Source organism: Sinohyriopsis cumingii, chromosome 7 (assembly GCF_028554795.1).
Source record: "Sinohyriopsis cumingii isolate HCF-2022 chromosome 7, ASM2855479v2, whole genome shotgun sequence".
NCBI lineage: Eukaryota > Metazoa > Mollusca > Bivalvia > Unionida > Unionidae > Sinohyriopsis > Sinohyriopsis cumingii.
In genome coordinates this window covers 82,936,177-82,960,307 of record NC_142967.1, presented here as the reverse complement: position 1 = coordinate 82,960,307, position 24,131 = coordinate 82,936,177, and positions in this window count along the sequence as shown.

The window sequence follows — 24,131 nt, the reverse complement described above, 5'->3', positions numbered from 1 at the left end:
GCCCTTTTCAGGGCTACTCCAAAACTCTAGAAACGAAACTATGCAAGTTGCCAAATGGTGTAAATTTGCAGTAGTGTGATTTATAAACACTCACTCTTTTACTGATGTGATTGTCAGAGTGTGTGTGTGTGTGTGTGTGTGTGTCTGTGTGTGTGTGTCTGTGTGTGTGTGTCTGTGTGTGTGTGTGTTGGTGTTGTGTATGAGCTCACGTACGTTTGTGTAGATAGTAGAATATTGGGATTTGTAAGCACTCAAGTACGTTTGTGTGAATAGTCGATTATTGTTATGTTTTTGCTTCTTTGCGTGTGTGGATAGTAGATTATGGTTATGTTTTTGCTTGTTCTTTTGTGTGGATAGTAGATTATGGTTATGTTTTTTGCTTCTTCGCGTGTGTGGATAGTATATTATGGTTGATTTTTGCTTGTTCCCCTGATTGGATAGTAGATTATGGTTATGTTTTTGCTTGTTCGCGTGTGTGGATAGTATATTCTGGGTTTGAGTTTGCTTCTTCCCGTGTGTAGATATTATATTGTAGTTATGTTTTTGCTTCTTCCCGTGTGTGGATAGTATATTGTAGTTATGCTTTTGCTTCTTCACTTGTGTGGATAGTATAATTGTGGTTATGTTTTTTTCTACTTCGCGTGTGTGGATAGTAGATTATTTGGGTTTGTTTATCTCCTTCCCGTGTGTGGACAGTATATTTTGTGTTTGGTTGTTTTTATTTACTCATCACCTCTGTGTGGATAGTAGATAATATGTGAAGAGAGAATTAGGGGATGTTTTCCTTCACGTCCGTGCTTTACATATAAAAACTCAAAGCTTTCGTCATTCGCGCCATTCCAAGGAATAAGCGAAAATAAGATGGTAGCAGTCACGTCTTAAAAGACAGTTGGTATTGGATGGTAGATGGCTATTATGCAGTGGAAAAGCTTGAACATGAATGGAGGCATCCAGTTACAAAAGACTCTGTGAGAAATCAAGTAACTAGCCTCAAGGTAGCCATGGATCTTGTGAAAGAGATAATAAAGGAAGAAGTAAAGAGATTAAGAGGCTTCATTAACCCACAGTATGTGAAAGTATGTAGCTTGAAAGAAGCCATTGATCATATCACGACAGCCAGGTGCTTCTTAGAAGATATCTTGGAATGGACAGAGTGGTCTTTTGTAAAGTGGGGAGTAGGTCAGCTCAAGAAAGCTAAAGAAGTGATGAGAAATGTATTGAGAGAAGAAGTCAAGAAGATCAAAGAAACCTGGACTAAAGATCAAACAAACCTGGATCAAAGACCAGGAAAAATTCAGAGTGATAGGCCATCCTGATTGGATGCCAGAAAATGAAGAAAAGAAGAAGAAAGGAATATTAGGAAAAGTCAGGAGCTCGTGGAAGAAGTGGACAAAGTAGAAGAAGACGAAGAAGCAGAAGAAGCCAAAGGCCCTTTTCAGGGCCACTCATAGGCCTCGAAAAGAAATTGCTTTCTTGCCTTACAATTTTTTAAAATAAATTTTGTATAAGTGTTTGTCTCTTGTCTGTTGTCTATTGTCTGTATTATATAAATCTCCCATGTGAAATTCCCATTTTCCCTAGACAGTCCCACCATGTTAAATTCCTATTGTCTCTAGAAAGTCCCACCATGTTAAATTCCGATTGTCCCCAGAGTGCCGGTCCTGTATTTCCCATGTTAAATTCCCATTGAGGCTATAGTGGCCCAGGGTGTACTTAAACGTCTTGAGGCTATACAGGCCCAGGGGGTCTGTAATGCTAATTCCCATTGAGGCTATAAATCTTGAGGCTAGAGTATTATCCCATTGAGGCTAGGGTGCCCCACTATGCTACTAACGCCACTGCCACCAGAACAAGCAGTGGCATCGCTAGGGGGGTGCGGACCGCACCGGGTGACACCATCTTAGAAGGGTGACACCAAAATGAAAACTTGCAAATTTTACAGAGCACACACTGCTCGATCTAGTCGGATTTCATAAGCGGATAACCGATCATAGTTAAATACATGACTAGCAGGCACAGGGTGCCACCATGCAGGTCGGCAAGTAAGTTTAATGTAAAAATAACTATAACTTAACGTGGTTACAGTTCTTAAATACTTTTACCTTCTGACCTTCAATTAATTTGTTTTTGTTCTTGTCATTTTAATACTATGGACTGATTTTAAGAAGAAGAAATCCATGGTGAAAGTCTGGAGGGGTGACACCATGAGTTTACCGCACTGGGTGACACCAACCCTAGCGACGCCGCTGAGAACAAGTAACAACACTGTTGGAGTTGTGCTTGAAGTACACATATTTTGCGTATTATGGAAGTTTCTACCTTCAAATATATGGAGCTGCTATTGGTTCACCAGTTTCCCCTATAGTGTGTAATTTGTATCAGGAACACTATGAGTTGTTAGCTCCCCATCCCGGTGTCCATGTTACTTATATATTGACCACACACACGCTAAGCAGACGGTAGAATATGTAACGGAATTTACAGACCACATTAATATCACTAATCCGGATATAAAATACACCATCAAAATGGAACAAACTGCTGGATTATCTTTTTTGGACACAAACACCGTCGGCACTTTGAAAATTGCGGTTTATCACAAACCTACGCACACCGACCAGTACCTTGATTTTGACTCGTACCATCCATTAGATCAGAAACTTGGGGTGGTTAGAACACTACATCAAAGAGCCAAAGTCTTTACATCAGGTCCGAAAGATTCAAAACAAGAACTAGACCATGTCCATGCTGCCCTCAGAATGGGCGATTAAAAATGTTTCCAATATGCTCATTGCTAGTCCTAATGACAATACCCGGGAAAGTAGACCAACTGGGAGAATAGTTTCGAAAGGTAACGTCATCCTATCATATGTTAAAAGGACTTCCGAATGCAGCGACACAAAATTAATGTGTGTTTCGAACCGTACCGGACTGTAAAACAGATGTTAGATCACCCTAAGGATAAGTCTGATAAGAGATATTTCTGGACCTATCACGTTAAGTGTGAAGGACATGGTGAAAGCCAATGGCACCACGACTATATTGGGGAAACTGAAAGGACATTGAAAGCGAGATTTAATGAACATAGAAGACCTAGTTCAAGTTCGTTTGAAGTATAACGGCACATCCACAATGTTTGCTGTGGCCATACTGTAAATTGGAGCTTAGTAAAAATCCTAGACTGAGAACAAGCCTGGTTTGAACGGGGGGTCGGGAATAAATCTATATCCGTGCGCACAAACCGACGCTGAACATGAACGGGGGCCGTTACAACCTGCCGCATATCCGGAACAATATGTTAACATCGCTCACCATTCCATCGAGCGATGTCAACAGTCAGTAGAGAGTGTATGTGGTTGAAAAGTTAAAAATATTGTCAAATATGAATTATTTCGACCCCAAAAGGTACAATGGTCTTCGAGATGCAGTGTTTGGTTTTGTAATTCTAATAGCAAATTTAATTATCTACAAAAACAAGTGATGGGATACATGTCCTAGTTCTTCTTACTCATTATACTAAAGACGGAACTTGGCCAATGAATTTATACGATGCCTCGCATTTATCGGGAGAAAATTATACGTAAGTTAAATATTTTGCACATTTTCCTCCGTAAATGTAGGAACTCACTATGTAGGATTTTTTTAGATCTACAAAGCAGTGAATGCAAATTGGAACATATTATTACCCTGTGAGATACAGAGATTATATTTACAATTTTAACATAAAATTTAATTATCTACAACAATTTTTTTTGGATGCATGTCCTAGTTCTCTCAACACGGGATTTTTCTGCTGGTGTTTGGCAAAGAAATTTACCGAATGTCTCGCATTTCATGGGAGTACGTTATACGTCAACTTATAATTTTTGGACATTTTTCCTCCGTGAACTAATGCACTAACCACAGTTGTTCACTTCGTTTGTAATAATAATAATAATAATAATAATAATGAGGACTTTGTATAGCGCCTAATCTTTAGAAGCTCTAAGCGTTTTACATTAGACAACACCTATAAGATAAAAAAACATATAATAATATTATTACAAAAACAAACACCATGAAATTAGAAAAACATTAAAAAATAAAAAACATGCTGAGGATATTTCAGGTAGGAAACATTATTAGGTCTTTAAGTTTGTTCTTGCAGTCAAAATAAGTTTGAGAGCCCTCTTGAATGGGATCACTGTGTCTTTGTGTCTAAGTTCAGTGGGCAATTAATTCCACGTTGCTGGGCCATGGTATGCAAAAGAACGCTGTCCATATGACTTTGTTTTCATAGTGGGAATAATGAGTATACAATTGTCAGAAGAGGAGTGTAAGTATCTTGCTGGTGTGTACACATGGGTGAGGTCGGATAGGTATGTTGGACTTGAGTAGCACAGAGAACAAATTTTGTGTTTGATTCTGGATCGAATGGATAGCCAGTGTAGGGTACAGAGCAGCGGGGAGGTCTGCTCTGATCGTGGTACTCTAAGTATGATCCGAACAGCTGTGAGTAGTATGGTGGGACGGTCTAGGGACTACGGGAGTTCCATGTTAAAAAGATGATATCCACTCTGGGGACTACGTAAATTTAACATGGGAAGCAATATCCACTCTGGGGACTATGGAAATTTAACATGGGAAAAAAAGACATCCACTCTGGGGACAAGGGAATTTAACATTGGAGAAAGGTAATATCCATTCTAGGGACAATGCCATTTAAAACAATAGAAAAAAATATCCATTCTAGGGATAAAGGCAATTCAACAATGGGAGAAAAAAAAATAATATCCATTCTAGGGACAAAGGCAATTGAACATGGGATTTTTTTTTTGTTTTGTTTTTGTTTTTTTTAAAATTTAAAAAAAAATAAAATAAAATAAAAAATAAAAAATAAAAATAAAAAAATAAAAAATAAAAAGGGGGTAGGCAATGAAAAGTCATTCTCTTTTCGAGACCTATGAGTGGCCCTGAAAAGGGCCTTTGGTTTTCTTCTTCTTTTTCTAACTCCTTAACTTCTTTATCCATCCCTTTATCTTTGCCAAAATTCCCTTCTTCTTTCTCTTTTCATTTTCCGGTATCCAATCCGGGTGACCCATGGCTCGGAACTTGTTTTGGATTTTCATCCAATTGTTGTTAAGCCGCTCAAACTCTTCCTTTTCTTTTTGTTTTCTTTTTCTTTTCTTTCTACAGTCCAAATGTCTTTTATTATCTTGACTTGTTATCACTTTCCTCATCATCTCCTCTGCTTTCATCATTTGGTTTAAACCCCATTTCACATAGGACCACTCAGTCCACTCCAAAATATCTGTTAAAAAACACCTCACTTCAATAGCATAATCAAGGGCCTCTTTCAGTTTACCTACTTTCACATAGTCAAGTTGTATGAAGCCTCTTAACTTTTTAACCTACTCTTCAATCATGTCCCCAATCAGATCCCTGGCAAGTTTTAGACTCGTCACTTGATTTTTGACAAAGTCTTTAGTAACTTCATGCATCCACTCCTTCTATAGCCTTTCCACCACATAGGCTGCATCTGTCATCCAGTACCAACTATCCTTTAGTTCATTAAATAGTTCAATACTCATTTTCTTGGGTTATTCCGTAGAATGGTGCGAACGACGAACCTTGTGGGTTCTTATAGTTAAAGTACGGACGTGAAGGAAAACATCCCCCTAAGACATAAAATTAATATTACCTAGATCATGACCAAACAACGCGCGGACGTGAAGGAAAACATCCCCCTACTTTCTCATTTCATATAATATACTATCCACATAAGTGAAGCAACATTTAAGAAACCCCAAATCTACTATTTACACACGCAAATCATTAAAACAAAATCCATAATCTACTATCCACACAATCGTGCCCAGCGAGTTTCAATTTATAGTGAAAGCGCGGACGTGAAGGAAAACATCCCCCTAAAAACATAAAATTGTTCTTACCTAGATAATGACCAAACAAACGCGCGGACCTAAAAGAAACACTCACTCACTTTTTTATACTACCCCATACTATTCTAAAAAAAAATTTTCATTAATCACTTCAATATACTATTCACATACGCAAAGCAATCAAACCCCAAATCTACTCTCCCCAAACCTCAAACACCAAAAAAACATGATCTTAATCTACTATCCACACCAACGTACGTGAGCACTTACAAACACATACTCTCACACTATAAAAAAGAGTTAGTGTTTATCTTCACACTACTCTACCTACACACATTGGCAAATCGATTGTTATTTCTTTTCTAGAGTATTGGGTAGCCCTGAAAAGGGCTGGGGTTTTTTTGTTTGCTATGGCAATCTTTTAGTTTCTAAGAATGCGACGTCCTTTGAGGATAGACTTTCTGACGATAGGTCTGCTTCTTCGGAAAGAGAAGAAAAACTCTTTGGTGTCGATACGACAATCGACAAAGCCTCTGTCAGGTTCAGCTTCTGCTGCTGCTGCTGCTGCTGCTGTTGTTGTTGTTGCTGTTGCTGCTGTCTCTGAAGTCTGTACTTCTCTGTCCATTCTTCTTTCTCCTGTTCACTTCTTCTCTGAAGAGCTCTTCTATCAGGTCTTCAGTGACTTTTAACATTCTCACATTCTCTATCTCTTCTGGCTTCGGTATCAGACTGTGTCTGACCCTATGCAAATTCACGTAGGCTTCGTTTAGCTTAGCTAGTTTGGAGCACATCTTCGTAGGAGGATGAGTCGACAATGGATGGTTAGACTGGAAACTACCCCGGTTCTTAAAGTCAAAGCGCGGACGTGAAGGAAAACATCCCTGTACGGTTTTCGAGCCGCAACGTTCAATGAGTGTCATGAGAGGGATAGTAAGAAGTCAAAGAGCATGAATCAACATTCTTATAGCCAAACAAACCACAAAGGCATTTTTTTCAAAACACAACATTTTTTATTCAAAAATCACTTAACACTAACCAACAACTCTAACATTTTTTTAACAATAATCCAACCATATAACATCAAACATTTTTTTTTTCAAATGAGAAACATTTTTTTCAATCCACACCCTACTTTAAACAGGGCTGACAACGTTGTGAATGAAATTGTGATTTCCACTGTTGGAAGTCATTAGGCCATTGATGGACACTACGTTTCCTAGCTTGAGACAAAAGATAAACATACTGGTCACAGAACCATCGATCTACTTTCACATCGTTTCTTGAAGAAGAACGAGGATCAAAATGAGTCACTAAATGTTCTAAAGAATAGCCCAGGCTGAGATGATGCAGAAAATACACACAATATTGTCCGCACACCAAGGAATCTGTGCCTTGTAATTTCACATTATTGAATCGGGTGGTCTGAGCATTTCTTCTCATAAAGTCAATGATATCGTCTTCCAAAGGGGGCAATCCGTACGAATCGAAATATTCCACACATCCTTCTTGAGGAAAGTAAACGGCTACCCAGTGGGTTCCTGGGAGATGACTGTCGTCCGTGTTGATGACATAAGCTAGATGGTCTTGAGGTTTGCGACGAGGGAGTTCGTCTTTAGCACAGACGACAGGATTCCAAGAAGCCGTATACGAACTGTGGTTCAAAAGGTAATAAAGTTCCCAGGTATCCATTTTTTGTGTGTTTTTTTCTTCTTCTTCACAGGTAATAATAAGTCATCAATTCGATCCTGACTTTTTGCTTGAAAATGTCTGACAAATAACCGTTTCTTCGCTTCGTCTCCTCACTCTGATTCAGGAGAGCTTCGATACGATCGATCTCTTGAGTGGTTAATGGTGGACAAGAATGTTCACGCAAGTCTTTATACCACTGGTGCAACACGACTTCGTCCGAGATGAGACTCCAAGCTTCGTCCAGATACTCGTCCAATTTTTCTTCTTGACTCAACATCAGGCATTTATCGTGTTGAATTTGACTGGGATGATCGTTTTGACATCCACAGCAATTTTTCTTGATCAATTCCGTCATTTTTTCCACCAAGTGTTTGGCAAAACAAGAGACTAAATGGGCTTATTGTTCTGACCATCTCGACTTCATCATGACAACTTCGTTGTCTTTGTCTTGGGGTTCTCCTTCCACGGTCTCCTCACATTCCATGTCCAAAGTTTCTCCACTAGGTAAAGAGGGATAACAGTCTTCCATGGCTTCTAATAGTCTAGAATGACTTCTCTCAAACTGTTGATTTCTATGGTATTATCGAATTCGGCATACAGGATGACGTTCACTGTCTCTTTCAGTGTACCTGCAAACTGAAGTTCCACTCGAATCTGGCCGGATTTTATAGGGTGAAAATGTTCCTCGTCACTGCCTTGGTCTGGAGTGAAATCGAAAGCCCACAAAGCATAGCCTCCTGCATAATCCTCGTACGTAATTCCGTGACTTGTGTTGGTTCCTAACTGACCGGTGGCTTCGTACAGGGACAAGTACGATCTCAAGTAATTTTTGTTGTCAAAGTCAGGTTCGAAAGGACTGGTACACAAGGTCTTGCCATCGCGACTGACTTCGATCTTGGACACGCCAAAGGGTTGAAAGTTGAAAGGATTTTTTTCGACAGCTCCGTTGAAGGCTGCATTCTCGACCATACCAACGATTAAACGTTTGGGTAACTGTCCTTGGAACAGATGATCTTCGATCATGGGTCGCTGTCCAGCAGGAATAGTGAAAGTTTTCACTTCTACACGTCGGATCGGATACTTGGTGGTCGTTCTGCTCAACGTCTGACTGATGTCGTTACCCACTTTAGGTAACACTTGCACACGGCGTAGGTAGAGTCTGGCTTCTTGGATTTTGGTTTTCGGATTGCCAGCAGTTTCATCAACCAATAAATGGAAAGCGGTACTGCTACGATTCAGTCTCAGGCGAACATCCACCCCGTTCAGCAAATATTTCTCTTGCAACCACATGTCCAAATGCAAACGATCCATCAGTTCTAAACTCTTTCCATTTTTGATTCTCTCTCTTCGTTCTACAAATCCCGCATTGTGTTCTTTCTTTGTATCAATTTCGAATTCTTCAAACTGGCCTGCATCGTCAGCTTCCCATACCACACAGGCATTGAGATGAGTGTTCTTGGCGTCTATTCCGTACGTCAAGAGATTTTCCAGGTACGCTCGATAAGGGTAAGTATCCATGCTGCTGCTGACTAGTTTGTGATTCAAGTACAAGTCCACTCCGCTAAAAAAGGAATGCATGAAATTGTTGACGGGAGCTACTGGCTCAGTGTATATAGCATTTCCATCCTTATCTTGAACATTGACTTTCAAGTACAAGTAACTGCTATTCAGATCGATGTAATCTTCGGGCAGTCCTTTGATCTCAAACTCGATGGAAGCGGAATCGGCCAGTGAAGAGACGGGGTGAAATTCTACCCATTGGGATTCTTGCATGGTCATCATGGTGGGTGGCATGGCAAACAGGTCCAGTTCCGACTTGGAACAAGCACAAGACTCTCGGTGCATCATTTTTTTGTTGCTGTTTCTCAATAATCGAAAACGTCTAAGTCTCGAACGGTTCTTCTTTTCTTGGCCTTTATAGCTTTAGACGTGTGAAGTCTGGTGAAAGGGTATTTTCTTCGTCGTCTCTTTCTGCCTTGTCCTTGCTGAATGCCTGACTCGGTAGAGTGCAGGGCATTTATAGGTGTTTCTGGGCGGCCCAAAAGGTCTTTACCCGCTTGCAGCAAGATATTTTTGCCTGCCTTCATGAAGGCTTCTTTGGGGTTTTGTTTGTCGCTGATGACATTTTGGAGAAATTCTTTGCCTTGCGTCAGTGCCGCATCTTTCAAGGCGTGCAATCCGCGTGTCACCATCGGTTTCAACACCGGGGCCACCGAACGAAAAGCCGATTTTAAGATATCTCCTAAACCGTGTCCTCGCTGTCGAGCAACGCCTCGGTACACTGGATACATGACTTACGAGTCGTGAGAGAACCGTTTTCGAAAATGGAGTTTCACCGTGACTTTTCCTTTGGTGAATGGAATATTTTGTCCCAGATCTCCTTTTATAGCAATGTTGACCGTGTCCAAATACGACTTGCTGACAGTCAAATAGTGAGGATGTACAAATTCGTGGTGGACGTGGTAAGTGTTTCCACCTTCCTTGTCAGCGACCGTGGCAGAATCCACTTTGAAAGGAATGACACGCAGTAACGGTACGGAGGTGTGACCCACCACGTTGTACTCCACCACATCGGAGTACACAAAGATCAAATTCAGTCCTTGGTTCAGTTCTACCGGGTTTCCAAAAGCTTTGCAAAAATCCATATTACTGTTGATCTTGGGGCTCCAATTGCTTGCGACCATTTTTGCATGTCCACCCAAAATTTCAAACAAACTACCATTGAACCTGAGGGACAACGTTTGGTTATCCTGAAATTTGATCAGTAAGCGACGAGCTACTTTATGGTACTCCAGGGTGACACTTTGATTCTGTTCAGGACTTTGCCAAAGGCTACCTCGAACCTGGAAGCAATGGTATCCACCAAATGTTGGCCACTAAAATAAAACCCTGGCGAAAATTTCAAGGTGTAGATACTCAAGGCTGAATTGTTGGCTGGTCTCGTGATCCCTGAAAACCCGATGTCATTCATGGTGCCTTGTAATTGTTGGTTCATGATTTCGACCTCAAAAAAGTCTTCAGTTTCAGTGATGTTTTCGATTTGTGTAGGGGGAATCATTTCCACTAAAGCCACTTCCCAATGGGCTTCGTGATCTAATTGGATGGCCTGAGGTAATTTGGCCGTGTAACAGCACATCGTGTTCTTGGGAAACACCTTCATGGAGCTGTCACTAGGTAAGGTTAAGTACAATTGGTTTTGGTGACTCATAATTCCAGAGTTCTGTGGCTATCCGAGGGGTTACTGGAAGTCAGAGGCGTGTCTCCGCCTAAAATGGGGTTCTGGTTGTGGTTGTTGTTCGAGTGGTGACTGACACTGGCACTGGACACAAGGTTCCCGTGGTTCCCGTTCGAGGAGAATTTCAGGGAGGGATTAGGAAGCAGGTAACCGATGCAACTGCTCAATAAAATGGTCCACAGTTGTTTGTCTCTTTGTTGCAAACTCAAATTGGCGATGGCTGCTCCGATGACACAATACACCACGAAGATTTGGCAGAAAAGGACGATTTGTGTTTTAGGCACACGTTCTCCACACCACACCCACAAGGGTTGTTTTTGTAAATCTTGCACAGAAGAACTAGATGAAGGAGTGGTCGACGTAGCTGCGTCTGTGTGAAAGGGCATGATGGTCACTTCTTTTTATAGTCGATGACTTGCGAAGCGTCGATCCAAGAATCAAAACTGGGTGGATATCCTTTCCAACGCACTTTAACTTCTTTGATACGTCGTTTGCCCACTTTACGGGTTCTGCGTTCGAGAATGCTTTCGATGTCGTACACGTCGTCTTCTTTTTTGGTGACACGTTGCAACTCGGGCAAATAAAACGTTCCTTTGAGCACTTCTCTGTTCATGTCCTCCAATTTATAGACGGCAGGATGACGGCCATGCACTCGTCCAGTGACGCGAAACAATTCGGTCGTCCAGTTAGGTAAGTAACCTTTGTCGAAAGTGCGTTTGGTTTTGCCAATGCGCACCCAATCTCCTACGGCCAACTCTTCACTTTTCTTGGGGACAGCCCTCGTCGGGGACGTACCAAACAGGCGCTCAAACACCAACACTTCGTTGTCGGGAGTCACTTCTTGCGGGGCACGTCCGATGCTTCGATGGTAAGATTGGTTGTACGCTTGCACCAGGTGCGGTAAGATGCCGATGTACTTCAGAGTGTGGTGATGCGTAAAATATTTCCACATGCGTTCTTTCAAAGTGCGTTGAAAACGTTCCACGATGCTGGCATTGGTTTCGGGATTCTCGGTGGTAAAAAAATGAATGTCACGTTTCTTTAATTCTTTTTGGAAAGCTTGGTTCAGAAATTCGGTGCCTTTGTCCGTTTGCCATCGAAGAGGGTGACGACCGCTTTGTTTCAACACCAGTTGGAGTAGCTCGCACTAACTCGTTGCTGGATTTGGAAGTCAAGGGCACGACCCAGGCAAATTTGGAAAAGACGTCGATGGCACAAAACAAATATTTGTAGCCACGATTGTAGCTAGCCAAATGAGAGACATCGGCTAAATCGGCTTGCCATTGATGATCGATGCCTTCCACTCGGGTGCGACTTCTGGCAAACTTGCATCGAACGGGTTTGTGTAAAGTGTAGGTAGCTTGTTCTTGTAACCATCGTTGCACTTGAGGTAAACGGAGACTTTTCAATAGAGTTTTGGCAGCACGATACAATTTTTGAACTCCTGCGTAACCTGCAGGATGGGAGGGGTCGTAATAAATGCTGCTAAGTCTTTTTCCATTTTTGTGTTTGTTTATGTGTTAATAAGTCACCCACTGTTCGGTGATGCTACTTTGGGTGGGTCGAAAGGGTGGTTTAGAAACGGATTTACGTGTCCGATGGGCTACGGGAGTAGAAGTCGAAGGTAGTGGTGGTGGAGGTGACAAAGGAATGGCTTTGGTCTTCTTTTCTTTTTTCACTTCTGGTTTCCCTTCTTTCTTTTTCACTTCTGTCGAAGGAGGAGTGGACATGATCTTTTTAACCCAATCTTTCATTTCTTCTCGTTGGGGTGTGGGGGACGGGGTCAACAAGGATGCTGCAATCTTACTCGAAATGGGAGCTGCTGACGGTGTTGGAAACACTTCTCGCATCTCTTCTTCCTCAGGTCTTCGTGGGGCAGCATCTCTGGTGACCCCTGGGGATGGTAGTAGTGATGGTGGTGGTGGTGGTGGTAGTGATGATAGTGCAGGACTTTTCATCAAGTTCTTAAAATCTTTCAGAGTGGGTAGAGCTGTTTCGTCTAAAGCTTTCTGGTGAAAGAGTTGTAGTCGTTGCAAGAGTTGACCGTACTTTTGAGATTTTTCTGTTTCGGACAAATCTTGGCGATCCATCAAGGACTGCAATTCGTGTTGTAACTGGGACATCTCGCTCAAATGGGGATTGGGAGGTAAAATCGGGGTGCGTTGTTCTTGCCAACGATGGTATTCCATCCATCGTTTGTAAGGCACTAAAGCCAGTTTTCGTCCTTCCATGGGGTTGTCAGGGGTCGATTCTGAGATCTTGGGACTTCCGAGGGCCTTTTTATCTTGCTCCCACCAGTCATCCCAACATGGTTCCCAACACTCCTTTCAGTAAGGGACCTAACAAGAGGGGTAAAATGCCTCAACGTTGGACCAACATCTTGTTCTTTTGACGAATGGGAATTTTCTTTTGAACCATTTGGCTAAGAACGTGACGATGTTTGCCTAAGCATTGTTTCTGGTGTTTGGACAAAGGGATCGTGCCTTTCAAGACGTTCAAACAACATTCACAGACGGTATTGATGACCTCTTTGGAGGCCGATTGAATGAGTTTTTTTCGTAGAGGTGGAGAAGCTTTGCACAGGATAGATAACATGTCCCCATGTTTGACTAAACGAGGAGGCAGTCCTTTCCTTTTCTTTCCTTGGGGTTTTCTGGAGGGTGACATCTTTGAGTCTTCGGCACCAAAAACACTGATACCCCCCGACTTGGTCACAGGCCTTTTTTATACTGGAACGCGTCGCCACTGATTGTCTTTACGGCGTATCAGTTTGAGGACAGGCATAACGCGTCGTGCAGGGGTACGCAACGGACTAAATCGAGCCAGTTCTTGCTTGGACAAATCCAGTAAACTTTGTAACATGCCCGATCTCTCTTGGACTTTGATTTTGGGAGAAGGTATTTTGTGAGCAGCAGCCACTGCCGCTAAATTGGAGGGTCCTGCCACTGGGGAAGTTCTTTTTGGGGTCATCAACGGAGAAGTTCTTGGTGTGATCAACGTCTCCAAGTACTCTTCAGTTCTTGGTGTCATCAACGGAGAAGTGGATGAACGTGAGGCTGCCGGAGGCGCAGTCACCGCCGTGGCAGGTCGTGGTTTGCGAGTGTAAGGTTGCGTCCTGGCCGAAGAATTGCCTCTCTTGCGACTAGTTTTCTTCTGTGGACTTTTCTTTTTCTGGGGACTTTTTCTCTGTTTCTTTTTCTGGGGGCTTCTTTTCTTTTTCCGGGGTGGTGTCTGGTAAGAGGAGGGTCCCGCCACTGGAGAAGTTCTTCTTGGGGACCTGGTCTTTTTCTTCTTCTTCTTGGATCTTCGTTTGACATTTTTCTTGGGGAGAAGTTTGGGGGCATTAGGATCCCATCTTAAGAGAGAGCGAATGATGACCCCTCCTAGAGTACCGCTCCCTCCAGGTTTCAAAATGATTTGTTTTTTGGTTTGAGTGTCGATGCGGGGATCGGCCAGTTGGATCAAAGCGACTTTGTTTCGATCGAAAAAGCGTTTGGTTTGATGAGGAATCTGAATGATCCCTTGGAGTAATTGACGTGCCGTCACCGTGAACCATCGTAAGACTTCTTTAAGACTAGCTTCTAAGACACGAGCTTGTATTTGTGGATTTTTTTCTCGACTGATGCCATACAAAGCATGAATCAATTTGACGGGAAGATGCAACTGAAGGGACGTCATGTTCAAAATGTGTGTGAGACAGACGAAAAGGGTCTGAGGTTTTTATAGATTTTTTTGTGGAATGAAATTAAGTCGAGGACGGAGACGTGTACAGGACAGGCCGTCCGTCTTGGCACCAGTGGTGAAACAAGTGGGTACGAAATGGCAAATCATCGGGGGTCGTAGGTTTCAAATCGACGAGTAAATAGGCGTGTGGAGTGGCATCGTCGTACGCCTGAGTCAGCCAAGGCGTTCCTAACTGTTTGGCTAAGACTTGCACTTGCGATTTATCTCGAGGGCTTTTAAACAAGACCACGTAATGTGCATTGAGACTAATGGTGCGATGGGCTTTACTTTGTTGAAACAAATTTTGGGTGATGTAAACGACACTGGCATTACGGTGATGCCCTTTGCGCGTGAACCACAGTTTAATTTCTTCTTCGTCTTCTCCTAACATGTCGTCAAAAATGACCAAATGGGTTTGACTGCAGTCAGAGACGATGACGTCGTCTTCTTTAGGAATGCCTTCCACAAACACGATGGAATCGCCTTGACTTTCTCGCAAGAGGCTGTACGCCGATTGCCACTCTTTGTAACACCACACGATCCGCTGAGGTGGCCGATCGATCAAATGATGTTTATGTTCGATCAAACGTTTGACGAATTCGGTTTTGCCTGAACCGCTAGGTCCAGCAATGAGCATGTTAAAGGGATGGCGAAGATACAAAGCCTCCCAACTGGCACGATCTAAGTGTTCGTCGATGACTTTGACAGTAGAGGAAGAGGGAGCAGAGACAGCAGAGGTAGCCATAGTGTCAGGAATGTCACTTGTGACACGAAAACAAACAAGACAAGAGTTTATATACTTTTTTCAGAACACGTTTATTGAATGTTTTAAATATGAATACGAAAGACAAAAATACATAAAAGCCAAAGGCTTAAGTACAACGATAAAAGGCACATGATACCCATTAACGTGGAATAAACACAATTGTCTGTACAACATGTTTTGGATAAAGTTCTGACCAGTGCTATAGTAGGGGGTAAGGTCACACAAGTGTCCTCCCGAAAAGGTCTTTCAGGCCTGTCCACGACAGTCCTGTCCTGGGTGACGGGTTCTTCTGGCACCGTCACTAACACGGGTTGAAAAGTAACTTTTCTCCTTGAACGACTCTCGTGCATACTGGGCCACTTCTTGGGTCCAAGCCTCAAAATCCCATTCTTTCCAGGCACGGACATCTGTCCAATTGGAGTGTAAGTCACAAGCTACACACACATCGTCATACACGTCTTGGCTAGCTAAAAGTTGACGAATCTTTTTTTCCCGTAGAGGTCGAGAAGTATCCAGATGAAACCGCAAGGCTTTGAGCAAAAGGAGTTTTTCGTGACCATTTAAGGCCATGGGGGTGTGGTAAGTACTGATCGTAAAGAGTCCACAAAGAATCGGCTGGTAAAGGAAATCCCAGAAAACAAGTCACTAAGACACACACCACTTGTCGACCCAAATTGAATGGATACAGTTCTTGTAATAATCGATGGTAATGATCCACGGTTTGAATATGGTCATTGAGTTCCTTCCACGGAATCTCTTCAATAACATGTGACATAATCCGTGGCATGGCAGCCTGATTTTATAGTCTCTTTGTTTCGGAAGCAATAAAGGTAATTTCTAACTAGACATCTTCGTTCTCCAGTAGGGAATTTAAATGTTGCATACTATAACCGAAACGTCAGAGTTTGTCTAGATGTTTCGTCTTCCGCTAAGCAGATTCCACGTAAAATATGTTGGTAATCCTTTACCTTGTCTTCCTCAATACGGTGCAGTAGGTGAATCTAGAAGTAACCAAAATTACGAACGTTTAGTTCATTCACTAACTGAAAGTGTTCAACAAGGTCTGACCACTGAAACAATTTCTGACGAATCAGTCCTCTTATACCATTCAGGTACCAGTGGTTAAAGATCTGGTGACGTAACGGATGCAATTGTTCTTTACGTTTGACTTGTATTTTCACCAGCTCTCGGTAAATCCTTTCTCTCAACTCCTCAGGCAAGCCCAAAATGTTCTCTTGTAAAGTATCCATAAGTATATACACTGTTTTTGGAATCACTGGGTGGTGGTCAATAGCCTCGATTACCTTTGTGCCTGATGTAATATCCACTCATAATCAGTCTTCTTATACTTTGGAACAGAGCATAAAATTAAAAACGGATGAATAACTCTGAGTTTGCGTTTCACTTGTATTTTGATCAGTTCTCGGTAAATGCGTTCTCTCAACTCCACAGGCAAAGCACGAATGTTCTCTAGCAAAGTATCCATGAATAGGTCATACTGAATCCTCTTTTGTCTGACACAAGAAATCTACCGTTTGCACAGACATGGTTTTACTTCAATGTCGAATTTAAATCGTTTAGTTACTAATTTACACATTACAATTCGTTCAAAAGTTTCCTCTTTCACTAAGTTGACATTGTGTACAAGATGGTGGTAATTCGTTAACTCTTCCTCTGGAATTCGATGCAGTAAGTTTACAATGAAGTAGATAGAATCATCAATAGCAAACCAATCCGTTTTAAAACTAGGGGATCGTTGATCAGTGTCTGTCCAATGGAACACTTTCAACTGAATCAGTCCTTGTATAGCATTCAGGTACCAGTGGTTCAAACACCGGTGACGTAACGGATGCAATTGTTCTTTACGTTTCACTTGTATTTTGACCAGCTCTCGGTAAATGCGTTCTCTCAACTCCACAGGCAAAGCACGAATGTTCTCGTGTAAAGTATCCATGAACAGATTATGGTAAGTTACTTCAATGGCTCGGTCCCACTAAGGGTAAGTAATGACAATTCGGTGACCATCGAGCATGTTCTACTTAGGCCGAATCTTGCGGTTCCCAGTGGTGAAGTGACACACCGCAACTGAAGCATTTGACTTTATCTCCTTCGCCCAAGTAGAAAAATCCGGCTCTGGCTAATTCTTCGGGGGTCGGGCCTCCCAGATACTTAGGCCATTTTCCTTTGAACGATTGAAGACGATTTTCAAAGTCGCAGTATTCTGACAAACGCACAGGAAACGAATATTCGTCTTTCACAGGTTCGTTTCGATGAAGGTTGGGTGACATGGACAGGAGTTTGCTCAGAGCTGGATGACATCCGTAGCGGGGGGGACGTGAAGGTGAACATTCCCTTTTAAAACGAAAGCCAGTAAAATGTCCAAGAGGACGAGCGGAATCGCTTTCGCATCCCTCAGGTTTGACACGCACAGCATCACTTTCCATGATAGGGGTAGTGAGAACAAAGTTCCCAGGATGCTTTACGGCATCGCTAAAGTCACAACGTACAGCATCGTACCCATCGCAAGGCTCACAATCGCATTCCACTTCCGAGGCCCCACACTTGAAGTGAACCTGTCTAAACTTGTTTTGTGTTTCTCTGAAAGTATTCATCTTGTTCGCTCGGTCTTGGTAGTCCCAATGAACTATCGATCTTGCCTAGGGTTCCTTTTTATATACAGACCAATACCGACGTGTCCATACGGTAAGGTGAAATGATTGGGAAGTCGCACTCGCTTCTGGTACACGATTTGATAGACTTTTTCCAAGGGTCGACTGACGATGTGGTGAGTGGGTAAACGTACAATCTTGTTCGGTCGATAGGTGGTCACTTTAAAGTGTTCATCTTTTCCAGACTGCAAGGCTTCTTTCAGTACCCCAAGGTTGACCACTCGACTTGTACGATAATTCAGAGTCAATCCTTTCACTTTACACGTCGTGTGCACTTCTTCTTGTGGGTCGCGGTATTCGTAGCCGTAATTTTTGGGACCGCCAATGACGAAACTTAGAATCTTGTCATCGGGATGCTCCTCTGTCCAGGCTCCTAAACGGTCTCCTTCGATATCAGGGTGCTGTTGACTCAGGTGATGGATGTAAATGCAACTGTCCGTGTCAAAGTACAGGACGCGTTCCCCTAACAGTACTAAAGCTTCGAACAATTTTAAGCGAGCATGAGCTGTCACGTAAGCCGCAATGATGACATTTCCGAAGGGGTCGTCTTGTACAAAGTCCAGATCTTCTTCGTAATTGACCAAGATCAAATTCTCTCGAACGACGTCCACGTGTTTCATGTATTTGGTTTTGTTGTGAATCATCTGGAAGTAGCGGGAAGGTTCTGTCAAATATTCCGTCTTGGGTAAACACGGTCGTTGTGCCATTTTACCCCACAAGCAATTTAACATCACTTTGGCAAACGATCGCCTGTCTTCGTTTTTCTCCATGTGGTCTAAAGAGATGCCTTCTTGTTCATAGTATTTCTCTTTGAATTGTATTTGGTCTTCGGGAGTGTGACACCAGGACGGATAGCCACTGGCTTCTTGCTTCAGTTTCAAAAAGGCATCCACGTAGTCGGCGAAAATGCCTTTCTGAGTAGGGTCACCCTTGTGGTGTTGTTGTGTCTTGGGAAAGTGGCAAATTTCGTACACTTCTAACAGTTGGTATCCCATGTCCAGAGCTTTGAACAATTCTACGCTGACCCAGGTTCCCGTCAAGGCACGTTCTTCCTGGGTGTGCTGACAAGGTTGGTCTTGGTTGCACGTTTCGGCACAAGTACGGCACAAATGAAACATCAGTTTGCCTTGGCAATGGTGAGGTAACACGGGATGGTATAGGTTCGTGGGAGGCAAAACTTTACACTTGATCAAGCCTTCGTATTGTCGAATGTTTTTCAGGTCGATGTGTTCCGTGAACAATTGTGGGTGTCCTACAGGAAAGCGACAATATTTGCACACGTAGGGATAAAGCGAACACACGTGCAAGTATTTGATTTCTTCTCCTTTCTCTTCGTCGGCTTGGTACAGCAAACAGGTGGCATTGGTCCTTCCTCCGTACAAACTATCCCTCGGGTTCAGGGAGTCCATCAGCTTGTAACTTTCCACGACACGTTTAAACTCGGGATCGGTTTTCATACGGTGATCGTACTCGTGTTCCCACATTTCCACCACTTGGTATCCTTGCTGTTCTAACTTTGGGCGTCGCTGACAAGTGTCCTGGTACAGGTCTTCCATGGTTCGTTGTAAAAACTGATTTTTAGTGCCACGGTTAGGGTAAAAGACCGGACATCCGTGAAATAAGCAACCGTTAAACTCGTACACGATCTTGGGGTTTTCTAAGTCCCAGCCATCGACCGAATGCGTTCCGATGGTCTTTTCGCCCCTCCGTTGCGGGCATGCTGAATCCACTTGTCTTCCTTGTCGCACAAGTAATGTATCCAGCGTAAGGCTTTGACCGAGTATTGACGTTTGACATAGTGGGTCGTTTGAGGACTGATGACTGCCACGGTGTTTTCAGGCATGAATCGTTGTCGATACACTAAGGAACACGCTTTGGCAATGGTGCAAGCTTCTTTCAAAGGATCGACCCCTCCGTGTTCCATGAACAGTTCTCGAAATTTTCCACGGCAACGCCGTAAAATGTCCACGTCGGAACGACAATACTTTAACATTTCTTCCTGAAAGTCGAAAGGGTCGGAGGCGTGAGCCTGGTACCAAACGTAGAAAGCTTCTCGTTGTTCGGTACGCATGTTGTCGGGGTCGTAATAATGAGCCTCAGGTAAATGGGGTAGAACGGCGTGTTGATTGGCTTCCGTATTGAAAAAGTGTGGAAAGTACCCTTTAGCCATTTCTGTCATTCCAAACGTTTTAGGCATTCGACTCAAAGGCATGGCCAAATAGCTCATCGAATCTTTAAACTGTACTTGTCCCACTTGCATGAAAATGATTTTGGCTCCGTTCAAAGTGACTTTAGGAAGTTCGGTATAATGTTCCGTATAGTACCTCAAAAGAAACTGTCCATCGTATCCGGAGAAATTGTGAGCCATCACCGTGGCATGACGATGACAATCTCCGTAACGTTCGATGTCCTCTTGGCTCCACGTCTTGTCGATGGGGTCTAAGACCCATTTGGCAAAATCGGCTAACGTGTTCGGTCCTCGAAAGATTTTTTCACGTCCTCCGGGAATCTTGCTGCAGTGAGGGCAATGACTGAAGATAGGTTCTTGAATGCACTTCTCGCACGCTCGATGAGCCACGCAAAAATTAGGAATGTGAATGCCGGTCTCTTGCATGCATTCGAAATCAAAAAAGATGAAATTGCCTTTCTTCTTGTGACCGTCCTCTTTCTCTGGTAGGGATTGGTATTTTTGCACGTAGCATTCGTGTTCCAAGTCCACGATGTGGTGACAAATGTGACATTTTTTCTTTCCTGAACATACGTGTGTCTTGGCATTATTGGTACGTAGGCCTTGTCCACACCTAGGGCACAATCTCAGCAGTTGACAAGTACATTTCTGCTGTGAACCTTGCGTCTTCAGATGTTGTTGGTAACAGGCAGGGCTGACAAACGTGCGCAGACAAGCAGGACAATGTACTCTTTCTTGTCCTTCGCTCAGACAGGGTGGAGAGACCAAACATCCTGAGCATTTCCATCAGCAATGTTTGTGTTGCTCTCGATTATTATAGCCATAGTCACATTTCTCACAGTAATATTTGTATCCCAGGAATCCGGTGATAGTGGTAATGGTATCGAAATGGTCATCGTGATGATAAAGGTGAATGTATTTTCCATCCTTAATGTCTTGGCCTCGAAACAACAGAGGCCCGCGCACTTATTGAGGGTGCACTTTCAAGGTGTAGAATGGAGCTAGGACATCTTGCAATGTTTGCATTTCAGGAATACCGCAGGGTGTGTCTTTGGACAGGCCAGCTTGTTGTAACAGGAGTTCTGCTTTACTTCGTTGTTTGGCTCGGTTCGATTTTCGAATGTTCTCCCAGGCTCTTTTCCATTCTACAGTGTCGTTCTTGTCAGCATAGGTTCGTCCCACTACGATAACCCTGGCTAAACACATCTGGTCTTGAGGGTTGTGATTTCGGACGAGGCTCGTTTTGGTGATGCGAAGGTCGTTCACTAATAACACCTTATTGCGTTGTCCGGTCCCTTGAGGAGGAGAGACGTGGGTCATGTCCAGTGTGGCTTTTCCATCGGTGATGTCAAACTGGTCATTAGATTGTTGCACGTGTTGAATCTTGTCCATGACTTTGGAAGCAGTTAGTTCTGCGGGTCTGCTAAACTCGATCCAAACAGGGGATTTCAAACCGTCGTGTTGTATGGAAAGTCTCAAGCGATCGTCTTCTTTGGGTTGACATTGTCGCTTGAGTGAGGTGAGCAAAGAATCCCACACCCCAGTAATGAACCCGTCTGCTTTCTCTAACGGTACTTCGGACTTGAAATCTTTAAACTTCACTGAGCATTTGTAAGCCGTAGTTCTAAATTTTCTAGAGGAGCGCTTTTCCGTCTCTCGAATGGAATAGTACTTTTCAGGGTTAACTAAGGGTGGTGAACTTGGTTTAGAGGGTTCGGATTCTGGTTCACTCATGTCCTCTTCAAAATCACTGGCATGAATTTGTGCCAAGACTTCAACCCTGGTACGATGCGATAGATCACGTTTCTGCCTCTTATTTTCTTCTTCTTTCTTCTCGAATGAATAGGATCGTTTCATCTTGAGTGAGAAAACGTCAAATGACTCAAGTTTAAACACCATGGGCTAATTTATAGTCATGGCAGACCAGCGTATATAAAAGGGTATGTGTCTTTGTCCTTTCACTATTCATTTCACTCAAACCGAGCACAACGATGGAAGAGACTAGCCAAATCGAACGTTTCATCAGAGCTTTGCGAGGGGTCATTAGAAAATTCTCTTCAGACCAGCCGACGGACTACTCTCCTTCCTTTCGAGATAAAAGTGAAGATACTTGCTATATCTGTCAGAAGAAAGGGCATTGGTCTTCAGAGTGTCCAGACCGTCAAAAAAGAAATAAAACAGGGGCTAGAAAAGACAAAAGTCAAGATACCTGTTATTATTGTCAAGAAAAAGGACATTGGTCTCCAGATTGCCCAAAAAAGAAACAAGAGGATTCAGAAGAAAAGAGGGATTCTTCAGAAGAAGAGAGAGATTCTTCAGAGGAAGAAAGCAGCCAGGTGAAGAAAAAGAAACAGGAGAAGAAAAGAAGAAGGGAAGAAAGTGAGGAGGAAGAAGAGGAAAAGACTGTGACGGTGAAGAAATTTAAAAAACAGAGAGACTAAACAATGAGAGAGAAGAAGTCTATGAACTTTTTTAAAGTGTTTTGTTGTGAATTGTGAATTGGATTGTAACTATAGATAAAAGAATACATTAATTATATAAGGTAAGTGTCTTTGAGTTTTGATTTTAAAATAAGAACGTACACTCACGCACTCATATACACGTACTATGGGGTAAAATGGGGGGGGGTTGTTGTTGATTTTTGAGTTATTGGCAATTGAAAGTCTATCTCTTTTCGAGAGAAGTGGGTGGCCCTGAAAAGGGCCTTTGGTTTTTGGTGTAGGGGTGAGTTTAAGCAATCAACTTTAACTGCCTTAAGCCTTTGCCACGGCCAAGGCCTACTTCTGGACTGCGTACTGTTGATGATGTTGATTGGGTTGAAATCACTAAGGGTGGTACGGTAGGCTTAGTCACAGGGTTGACGTGTTTAGCTCCGGAAGGTCGTATTCTCTTCGGTCGTAATAAAGAAGTCTGATACATTTGTTTCTTTGCTGCTACTTCTTGTTGTTGTTGTTGTTGTTTTCTTTCCTCTTCTTGCTGCTGTTGCTGTAGGAGAAAAGCTTGTTCCGCTTCCTTTTGTCGTTGTATAAATTTCTCCAATTCTTCTTTCTGTCTCTGTCTAAAATTCTCCAATTGCGGTAATGAAGGTGACGAAGGTTCCGGAACAAATTCTTGCGAGGTAAGAAAATCCACAAAATCCCAATTTACCTCTTCTGAAAGTAAGTCCGGGTTCCCTTGGGCGGTCTCCACTGCTGGTGCACCCCAATGAATTGTTTTTTTTTCTGAGTTTCCGTCATGTTGAATCACTGTCTCGCATCGATTGATTGCACACAGGCGCTAGCGAATCTATATAGACCACGTGACGTCACAGACTGTTCTCTTCGGATTGGATGCGGACTGACTGAATTTTGTAACGCGTGTTTGGATTGGTCAATGAACTCAATCCGTTTCAATCCTTCCTCTACCTATAAATAAGCGCAGTTCACTGCATTGATTCACCTGTTCTCGTCGCCTCAAGATGTGGATCACAGTTGAATCATCCACCCTTGTGTCTTCAATGATGTTTAGGACGGACATGCTCATGTATGTCCGATCCAAGTGGACCGTTATCCACAAGTCAGACACCAGTCTGTGGATACGAAGAGTGTACGTGGAAAGACAAGGTTGCCTCAAGAGGACTCTGATTTATGGCCCTACACTAAGACGCAGCTTGAGGACAAGAAGATGCCGCAGATGCCCTTTTTGTTAAGGGCATATTAACATAAATCCAAAGGCCCTTTTCAGGGCCACCCACATTTCTCGAAAAGAGAATGACTTTTCATTGCCTACCCCCTTTTTTATTTTTTATTTTTTTATTTTTATTTTTTTATTTTTTATTTTATTTTATTTTTTTAATTTTTGAAAAAACAAAAACAAAACAAAAAAAATCCCATGTTCAATTGCCTTTGTCCCTAGAATGGATATTATTTTTTTTCTCCCATTGTTCAATTGCCTTTGTCCCTAGAATGGATATTTTTTTCCATTGTTTTAAATGGCATTGTCC